General features: G+C 35.4%; 1 long non-coding RNA gene across 2 annotated transcripts; it reads left to right on the forward strand.

The window, feature by feature from the left end:
* Positions 1 to 5,786: 5,786 nt before the first annotated feature.
* Positions 5,787 to 11,124, forward strand: LOC113100359 (uncharacterized). 2 transcript variants are annotated; one of them, XR_003289600.1, is made up of 4 exons: positions 5,787 to 5,842; positions 6,772 to 6,925; positions 7,100 to 7,169; positions 10,646 to 11,124. It is a non-coding gene; the product is annotated as an uncharacterized LOC113100359 (long non-coding RNA). The 2 variants fall into 2 exon arrangements; XR_003289601.1 differs by lacking the exon at positions 5,787 to 5,842 and adding an exon at positions 5,853 to 6,446.
* Positions 11,125 to 11,329: the final 205 nt, after the last annotated feature.

Below are 11,329 nucleotides of genomic sequence, written 5' to 3' on the forward strand. Positions count from 1 at the left end.
TGTTCACGTTACGTAATTACGTCACTTCATAAGGTTCCCATGCCAATCGGGGGAAAATGGCGATTTACATGTGTGAAGTAAACGCAACATTTTTCAACTTTCTGCTAATATATATGTGAGTTTTTTGCAACGAAAATACAGGGATTATGAAATCATGCTAGCCCCGCATATTTTGCTTTCTGAAATCGGCAATTTATGCGGCAAAAGAGCGGCGTATTTGAAAAAATGCGACCCCGCATAAATATGCGGCCTTTGGCTGATTATGCATTAAATAAGGAGATCGTATAATCGCGTTTTTTAATTAAAATTCAACTAGTATTTAAATACTATGGGTATGCTTTCATGACATCAGTGTACTAACATCCAAAAGTTTTTCCTTTGTGTTTTTTAATAGTTATTCAGACATTTACAGACAAAATAACAGAAACAATTAAAAGCTGTATTACGCATGCCAGGCCAGTAGTTGGCGATGTCACTTTGGAAAGAATCACTGCCTGCACACAAACCTATTGACTGAACATGTAATACTGTTTTCACAAGTTCACGTATACACATTTGTGTGCAGTGTTATAGCACAATGAATTCACTGTCATTCTTTAGCTTAAACACGCCTCATATGTAAATTAGGCGGATTATAAAATTAACCTTACTTATAGTAACTCTTCACATTTGTCCCTGCTGTAATTAATGTCTTGCTGTTACAGCACACAGAAAGCAGTCGGGAAACATAATTTTATTTAAAAGAGATGTTTATGTGCATTTTCTAGAGATTATGGAGAGAGTAATTTACCAAATGATGATCAAATGATGGAGAAGACAACATAACTGGGGATATATCCAGATGTGTGATGTATTTGAGTGCATTTTGTACATTGGAGAGATGCTGGCAGTCATTCTGGCGGAATGTGGTGGTCTGCTGGATCCTTCACAATGTACAACTCATGTGAGATTTGGGAATTGCAAATTGCTGGCATTGTATGATTTGCATAATTCCTTCCACGAATCGGGTGCTACATTAAGGTAATATGCATGTGTGGATTAATTGATTTTTAGCAGACTCCCCACAAGATTTCTTTAAATTTTAACTTAACAACAAACATTGTGTTCACACATCCAAGCTTAATCTGCTGTTCACATGACTAGTGAACTAGAAAGAAAGAAGAAGTCCATTCTTATCTTCAGAGGGCACAGGCTCATTTCAAATAAAAACATCTGATTCCAGAATTTAATTCAGCTGCACTAGAGCACAGAGATGTGAGCATCGTGTGCATAATCATCCACCTTCAGAGTGAGAGAAGACCTTCAAAGAAATCGCCTTTTTTTCTCCCATCTTGGTCTGAGATTGCTTTTCTGAATGGCTGTGCATATGAAAGTAGGTTAATGAACTGTGAAAGAAGGTCCTAGCAGAGAGTGGGTGCATGTTTAAAAAGAGATGCTTTGCCATGTGGTTTGTCTCTCAAATCACCTTTAACTATAAACTTTAAGAGTTTCTTGTGTTTTGTTTCACAAAAAAAGGTTATTGATAAACAGTGTGTACAATAGCAAGTATACAAAGGCAGTCATTTTCAAAAAAAGGTAATTGTTGTAGTTGTTGTCATCAGGGTTGGGACATTGTATAGGTCATACAGACAGTTGAAATAGCGTACTACAGAATGCTCTATAAAAACAAGTATATTCCTACATATTGAAATATAGCTATGTTTACTTTAACATTGTAAAATGACAATAATTACACACAATTTTAAAAATACTACAATACAGTATTACTTTTCAAATGTTAGCTTTCACTCAATGTTTCTATCCAGAACTATTTCTGCAGGTTCACACAGAGTGTGAACATTTAAAATTTCCACAAGCTAAAACTACTGTAAATGCTATGAATGAAATTATGTGATATCTGATATCTGCCAGTTTGTTCCATGTTAGTGTATGCACATCTTTCCCTCTGATGGCTTCACATTACCTATTCCATATTCTAGTAATTTGATTTTGTGATTAAAAAAAAAAAGTTTCTTTTCTGTATCATGTTATGTTAGTTGCTGTAATAAGGCCCACGGCTGCATGTGGATGACGGGAAAATCTGCTGAGGTGTCAAGCTACAGGCCTGACCTTGAAAGAAGACAGAGAATGAGAAAGAACGAGACAGAGAGACAAGAGTGGTCTGGTCAGCATTCATCTGTAATACTATCACATCAGGGTGCCACTGAATCCAGCCAGGTTTTTTACGTGAGGGGCCAGACTTAATCGGCTTTGTATAAATATAAGAATCAGTTCCCTGGTGACTGAAGCAGGCGGGTTAAACCCCTCTGACATCCTATAGCCCTTCCATTAGCTTTACATTGTATGACTGTAATTTCCAAGAAAAGTATTTTTATTTCAATTAATTAATCAAGCTAGTGCTCTTGACTAAAATAGGTTCAAGATGTTTACTAGATGATTGCTTTAGATTAAGTTCATAAAGCAGTCACATAGTATCTCTAGCAAACACTACTAATTTGATGAAAATTCCAAATGGTGCCATCCAATTAAATGTGAAAGAAAGAAAATGTAAATTATATATATATATATATATATATATATATATATATATATATATATATATATATATATATATATATATATATATATATATATATATATATATATTATTATTATTATTATTATTATTATTATTATTATTATTATTATCTTATACATACAATTCAGCTCAAAGTGCATTACATGACAGGGTCCTCCATTGTTTTTGTTTGTTTGTCTTAATTATTGGTTCTCATGCATTTGTATTAAATATAAATAATTTAATTAATAATCAAATTTTATATAAATGTTTACTTTCATTGGAGCACGTAACCCCACTCCACTTTTTTTTTCTTCTTTTTTTTTTATATAGCGCTTTAAACAAAATACATTGCGTCAAAGCAACTGAACAACATTCATTAGGAAAACAGTGTGTCAATAATGCAAAATGATAGTTATGAAGGCAGTTCATCATTGAATTCAGTGATGTCATCTCTGTTCAGTTAAATAGTGTCCGTGCATTTATTTGCAATCAAGTCAACTCCACTTAGAATTTTAATAAATCATGATGGTAGTTGTATATGCCTGTTATATATTGTGTATTATTCACAAATGGTAGGTTTATTGGGGTTGAGTTACCTGCTTATAAATGTGTAAATAGTTTAATATAAATAAAACTGTTGTGACTGTTTACATTGAAAAATCACACGCCAACATTTATGCAATATTTGCCCAATATATAATTTATTCATGATGATAAGCCTTTTGCTTTGGCATATTGACGCTAGGGGAATCTTATTTAAAGCAATAGAGGACCGTGCACATTGAAAAAAGCCACGCCAAAGTGTCCTGACCAAGCGTCAATATGTGATAAGTTGGAGTGAGACCATGTTGCAATATACAGGAACATAATACAATACATATTTTTAAATATTTTTAAAAATAAATATATGAAAAAAAAAATATTAATGAAAATGACGATGCTTTTCATCCATCTTTCTTAATTTCCTATAATAATTCAATTTTATGGAAGATTTTCTTAGAAAAGAAATCAGCTTAAAGGTACAGGTTGTAGGACCTGACACTAGAGGGCGCACTACTTAAACAATAACAATCGCGTGGTTTGATGACATTAAGAAGGAGCGTGGAATGATGGGATTTGTTGTCTTCTACCAAACTGCTGACGTTTACAACTAAATACATAACAAACGCGAGTTCAACGATTTGCATGAGTAGATTCACGTTAAATAATAGGGTAAATGCAAAGACGCGATCAGACTATGGATCAGACGCGATGCCCCGCGTTTGGTGTATATGCCCCATAATACTAATCTTGCTGATCTTTACAATAGCATACGTTTTCTGTAAAGATATGAATCAAACAACTCACTTGTCGAGTAAAACACAAGCGAAATCGGCATCTCTTTCTAGTTGAAGTTTGATATTGATCCTCGTTCCTTCTTTCCTCTTGTCCCAAACTCTTCTTGGTTCATTTGGTTGGCCCGTACGCTTACGTTTAGGGGAGCTGTACTTGTTGACAGAACCAGCGGCAGATGGTAAACAGTAATTATGTCCCATTAATAAATAACGCAATCCACCATAAAATGTGCATGAAGAAGTAAATAAGGAACTGCTTGAATCAAGCTAGTGGTTTGCTGGACACTAGACACTACTTCCGCATTTGTCCATGACACTGTTGTCATGAGGTTTACAACAAAGGGTAACTAACGTCATTGACAGGCGACTGCACTACCACGTGTCACTGTTTAGAATGGTAATTTCCTCATGATTTACAAGTAGTTGAAAACATCAGACATATTGTTAGTAATCAGCTGGACAAAATATATAACACTAGCCTAGTGGTTTTTGGATATTTTACTGCAAATATTTTACTAATTGTACCTTTAAAATACAACACATATAAACATATATACATATACTTAAAATAATTAATTTAAAGAAAGAAAGAAAGAAAGAAAGAAAAATCATTTTCTAAATCATTTTTTGTAAATAAAAATCAGAATTTTTCAATATTGTCTCAGACATTTGTTTCACAGTGTATCACAGTGTATTATATTCCAAAGGTGATAATCTTAAGATCCTTTCACCACCGAACCAAAGCCAAACATAAAACTATTATTAGAAGAAAGCAATAAAAAACATGTCTGAATCATTCACACATCCCCCTATGCTACCCCCCTCAAGATGTGAAGGTTATCATCCCATGTGTCATACTTGGAAAATAAGGAAACCCCTGCACAGAAGCCTGGTCCATGGGCTTAATGAGAGGAAAAGAAGTGTAGCTTTCAGAGGAATAATCCCAGAACCAATGATCAGTCATTCAGCAACTCTGCACAAACCCACAGACTCATGGCTATATTTAGCTCAAGATCACTGCACCTCCTGCTGAAGATTAATGGCCTGTAATGGCAAGAGAAACTGCAGGTGAAGACATGGCTGGGATGGATGGTGAACAATTGTCACTCCACAGCGCAAACAAACATGGTTCCCAACTAGAGGCTTGATCCAGTTCCTGTTCACATCTCTAACTTTAATACAGACCCATTCAAACAAGTAGGTCCCATTCCATGTTCTGATTAAGCAGACTATTTGTCAGGTAAAGCAGGTAACACCTGCATGCGAGGTTATTACAAAAGACACAAAGGAGATTGAATATTGTACAATGTATAAGACACATTTTTTAAGTATTTACCTTTTTTTGTGGCATTTCTCAAAGTAAATTTAAAAATAACTGTCAATATAATTTACGCTTCGGTGTATGCTTATTAACTTTTATAATGTTCAGAAGTTAAGATGATTTTTATGCTCACCAAAGCTGCACTTAGTTGATCAAAAATACAGTCAAACCAGAAATATTGTGAAATATTACAATTGAAAATAACTTTTTTCAGTTCAAACATATTTTGAAATATAATTCATTCTTGTGAAGCAAAGCAGAATTTTCAGCAGCCATTACTTCAGTAGAAATAATTATAATATGCTGATTTGGTGTTCAAGAAACATTTCTCATTATTATCAATCTATGTGATAAATATTATAATCATAACTTCATACACTCAAAAAAATGATTTTTGCTCTTTGTTCAATTTAATTAATTAAAATGATCACATACAACATAACTCTTTGTAAAAATGGTGTCAACTTAATTATATTTAACAGAAACAATGTAATTTTCCAAAAATTAGGTTTACAACATTTTTTTAAATTGAGTCAACAAGAATATTTTTTGTTCGTCTTAACCGGATGCACGTCATCAACGGAAACGGATGCAGATGGATTGCTCAGCAGCGAACATGTGAGTTGGGTAAGTGGCCTTTTTTTCTTATCTATCACCGTCCATCTAATTTTATTTAATTAACAAACTAATTAAAATATGCTTTCTTAATATCTTGTTGCATACCAGAAAGTTATTTTTCTATAAGCACTGTATGAAAATAGCTCTTAAGTGTGTAGTTTGTAGCTGATGTTAGGTTTCTGGATTCAGCACGTGGTGCAGACTTTCTTTTTTTCTTTTTTTACTAAAAGTATCAAATAACGTTAAAATGAAGAATCGCGGAACACGAGAGAACAGAAAACCCTTCAGTACCATGAATTAATGTATAAAACCAGGGCCATAAGACACGCCCGATAATTAGAAATTGCCAAATTGTCCCCTAGGATTTTAAATTCTTACTCCGCATTCAGCTGTTGTTAGGGTGACAAAGTTTCAAATGTATATTTTAGGTCTTCCTCATCTATATTTAATTTATTGCTCGTCATTGTTAAAACGATTGAGATGCCAATCAAAGCGCACAGCAGCCAATCCAAGGCTTTAGATTAGTCACGCTTGTTAAGTTCACGTGCTCGTGACTGAATTCACCGCGTTCACGGAGTCTCTCGTCTTAAACAACAAATAGTGCTTTAGCGACGTAAGTATTACATTTCGCTGCTTCCGTAATTGTAAGTGGAGTTTTTGCATTTCTTCTGCTAGCTAGATTATGGTCATGGACCGACATTATGTCTGTGTAGTCAGCTAATAACGTTTTGTTTCTCCAAGCGCTTGTATGTGTAAGTTAATGTTATTCTGTTACTTGCGATTAATATATCAAGAGGAATAATCGAAAATGATTTCTTTCATAAATAAGTTGTCACCCTGACCCTGTACTAAATATTTTGTTTTCTTTGTAGCATTTTAACCTTTTTTGTCTTTGCTGAATTGCCCATAAACAAGATCTCTGTAACTTATGTCTTCAGATAAATGAAGTTCATCGGATCACAACCCTTCCTTTACACTCCAAAATTCCTGTCCAAACTGGATCTGTTCTCTGATGATCTGCTAAAAGTGTTTACCAAAAAGGGTGGAGTGTTTAGAAAAAAGATTCAAGATGTGATGCTGCCAATATCTCAGGTAGCATTTTTTTTTTTTTTCCAGTTTTTTTATATATTGCTTTTTAATACAAGCTATTGATATAGTGCTCTGTAATGCATAATGGCTCAGAGATGTGTATTGGAGGGTGTCATGTATGAATATCAGAAACTTGAAAAAATGTTTTGTCTGTTTTCTTACAATGCCACCATGGAGACCAAGCAAGAGTGCATTCTCAAGGGGCTATGCATCTACCTGAATGAAGATGAATATGATGGAGTATTTGGTGAGTTCTTTTTCGTTACAAACAGTTATCACAAGTAACAACAAACTTGACCTTGCAAAAGACGTGACATGAACTGCGCCTAAAAAATTTTCAATTTAAAAGCAAAGACACTTTCTTATATATACGTTTGTATTTTTAAATATCAAAAGACATTCCCCATCAAAACTGATGATGGGTAAAGAGTTAATGTACATTTTTTAATTTTAAAATATTGAGTAAATTGTAAAGCTCAGATATGAATTAAATGACTGATGTTAACTTCTCTTTAAACCTTTGTACTCCACACAGCCACTGGTTTAGGTTTACGTGATATCATCCTGTTTGATAAGCACAGTTCTTGATAGTCAATTCGATTCACCTTTATTTATATAGCACTCTACACAATACACATTGTCAAAGCAGCATAATTAAACAGGAAAATAGTTTGTCGGTAATGCAAGAGGACAATAACAAACAGACAGTTTTTGTTTTGTTTAAGAAAAAGTCAGTTCATTGATTATTCAGTGATGTCATCATCCAGTTCAACTCTCTTCCAATAGTGTCTATGCAATCAGTCAAGCATCCCCATTCGCCAAAGGTGGCAGTGGCAAGGAACCAAAACTTAAAGGGATGGTCCACTTTCAAATTAAATTTTGGTATGTTTTAGCTTACCTCAAGGACTTCCAAGATGTAGGTGTCTTTGTTTCCTCAGTATTTCCCATTTTGATATTTTTAGGTCAAACTGTTCTTGTCTGTGACCAATATAATGGAGGTCTATGGTCTCCACCTCAAAGAGCATGCACAGAGAAGTCCAAATTAAACAATTCCCCACCGTAAGTACACATTGATGACCTAAGACACGAAACGAGTGGTTTGTGTAAGAAAACAAACAGTATTTATATCGTTTTTACCTTTTGTACACAACCACGTCCAACTGATGTGAGGGCGCGAGTACTTCCTGTTGTGTGACGTGTGCGCGCTCTGGCTTAGTCTGCGCAAGCGCGGAAAGCACACTCATTGTTTACACTTACTGTCTATGGTTTACACAGAGATTTCTGAAGTGTTACCTTACACTGTGAAGATTTAAACATATTTATACGTACAGGAAATTGCAATGGAAGATGATTTCAATACATCAACAGACAACGTTGAATTTGTCACAGCCATATTTGAACCAGAATACAGAGATAAAGTACTCGGGAGCGATCATGGAAGCATCCGCTACGGCAGCATGTCTTCAAGCCTCAGAGACCGAGATCTCTTAAAAATTGGTGGTGTTTTAGTAGCAAGTGTTGTGAGATGCCGACAGAAGTGGAGAGCATATGTTGTCACGAATGGAACAACTACAAGACGACAAGGACATTGACAGTATCGCATCACACACCTGCCTGACTGAAGATCCTGAGTTTTCTCCGCTGTTGAGACCCAGCGTTTTGCACATTGTGTTTAGTATGCCACGTATAAACTGGAGGCGACATCCAATGCCAGAGGGAGCCAATGGCACACTGTAAATAGAGTGAGTAATGTGTTGTTTATTATAATTGCAACGATTATAGGGTGCATTATAAACAAATTAATAATTACAGTTACTGCATTATATTTCAGACAATGCAGATTGGTGGTGTATTGTGTGGTAATCAGAAAACAATGAGTGATGTACACGCGCGAGAGATCGCTTCCGGTGCTTTCCGCGCTTGCGCAGACTAAGCCAGAGCGCGTGCGCACGTCACGTCAGGAAGCACTCGTGCACTCAGATCAGTTGGACGTGGTTGTGTACAGGAGATAAAACCAAAATAAATAGTTCATTTTCTAACAACAAACCGTTTGTTTCGTGTCTTAGGTCATCAATGTGTACTTACGGTGGGGAATTGTTTAATTTGGAATTCTCTGTGCATGCTCTTTGAGGTGGTGACCATAGACCTCCATTATATTAGTCACAGACAAGAACGGTTTGACCTAAAAATATAAAAATGTAAACTACTACGGAAACAAAAAACACCTACATCTTGGATGCCCTTGAGGTAAGCTAAAACATACCAAAATTTAATTTGAAAGTGAACTATCCCTTTAATTAGTGACAGAAATGGAAAATAAACTTTGGGAGAAACTTTACTTAATCTGGGTGCCAGTTCTCCTCTGGCCTGATGAAAACAGCAGTTTAATTCCAGGCTTCACGGGTAAGTCGTGGCCTAATGGTTAGAGAGTCGTACTTGCAATCTAAGCATTGTGAGTTCGAGTCTCGGGCCTGGAGGAATTGTGGGTGGGGGGAGTGCATGTACAGTTCTCTCTCCACCTTCAATAACACGACTGAGCTGCCCTTGAGCAAGGCTCTGAACCCCCAACTGCTCCCCGGGCGCCGCAGCATAAATGATGCCCAATGCTCCAGGTGTGTGTTCACAGTGTGTGTGTGTTCACTGCTGTCTGTGTGCACCTTGGATGGGTTAAAAGCAGAGCACGAATTCTGAGTATGGGTCACGTCACACTTAAAAAAAAATATATATATATATATATATATATATATATATATATATATATATATATATATATATATATATATACAGTGGGGATCGAAAGTTTGGGCACCCCTTGCAGAATCTTTGAAAATATGAGTAATTTTCAAAAAATAAGAGAGATCATACTAAATGCATGTTATTTTTTATTTAGTACTGTCCTGAGTAAGATATTGTACATAAAAGATATTAACATTTAGTCCACAAGACAAAAAAATTGCTGAAATTATTAAAATAACCCTACTCAAAAGTTTGGGAACCCTTGGTTCTTAATACTGTGTTCTGTTACCTGATGATCCTCGACTGTCTTTCTGTTTTGTGATGGTTGTGCATGAGTCCCTTGTTTGTTCTGAACAGTTAAACTGAGCAGCGTTCTTTAGAGAAATCTTTAAGGTCCTGCAGATTCTTCAGTTTTCCAGCATCTTTGCATATTTGAACCCTTTCCAGCAGTGACTTTATGATTTTGAGATGCATCTTTTCAGACTGAGGACATTTGAGGGACTCAAACACAACTATTTAAAAAGATTCAAACATTCACTGATGCTCCAGAAGGAAACAAGATGCATTAATAGCTGGGGTTGAAAACTTTTGAACACGATGAAGATGGCCAAATTTGTCTTATTTTGTTGAAATATAATTGTTTTCCATTTAGTTCTGCCCTTCGTAAGCAACAGAAGATACTTGTATTTTTCCCGGTACACAAATTAAGTACAATTTACCTTGATCTTCAAATTCCAAAAGTTTTCACCCCCCAGCTCTTAATGCATCTTGTTTCCTTCTGATATTGAGTGATATTGACAAAGGCACTGTATTATTTTACATTATAAAGTGGAACACAGTCTGCCAAAGGTGTTGAGTTGGGTTGTGATCTGGTGACCGAACGCCATAGCATTGTTTTAAGATGGCTCGTGACTGTATGAATGTGCTGTGGAAGTAAAGTTGTTCACTAAAAATAACTGTTTTTTTTGTTTTGTTTTTTTTTCAAAGGATGATGACCCTGCAAGAACCGAAGCGGACATAAAGAAGACCTTTTAGGGATTCTGTGATGTAAAGCATGAATTTGCTGATGCAACAGACGACCCTGAAGATATCTGCATTGTGCTGGAAGATGTGGAGGTGCTTTCTGGTTTAGGTAATGTAGCATTGGCTACAGCCCTGCTACTTGGACTAATATACTCTTTAAATCTTACTCATTCACAGTAGATCCATTACACTTTTAAGGTGCTCCAAAAAATGATTTTCGAGCTGAACTTGTGTAAATTGTCTGCCAAAGCACAGGCGCAGAAAACTCTTCACTTAGGTGTGCTGTGTTTGAGGATCCCTTTGTGAATGCTGTGTTTTATTTCCTTGTATGCTCATGGGATTTTGTTGTATCTGAATTTTTGCACGATGAGCAGAGGTGATTGCATCTCTCAATCACATTTAATATCATGTTTAAGAAAACAAAATAAAATAAAATTTTGTTATATTCTTGTATGCTCATGTTTTATTTGCATTGTCATTTCTTTACTTAATGAGCATGTTTAATTGCCATATTTGCAGTTTTAAGCAATTAGACACTCAAGGTTAAATGTGCTCATGTTTTAAATACAGATTTTTACTAAATGGATTGACTTTTAACATATTGACTTTCTTCACAGTAGACTATAGGTATACAGTAAAAAGGTTTTA

The sequence above is a fragment of the Carassius auratus genome, unplaced genomic scaffold, assembly GCF_003368295.1.
Source record: "Carassius auratus strain Wakin unplaced genomic scaffold, ASM336829v1 scaf_tig00217256, whole genome shotgun sequence".
Taxonomy (NCBI): Eukaryota; Metazoa; Chordata; class Actinopteri; order Cypriniformes; family Cyprinidae; genus Carassius; species Carassius auratus.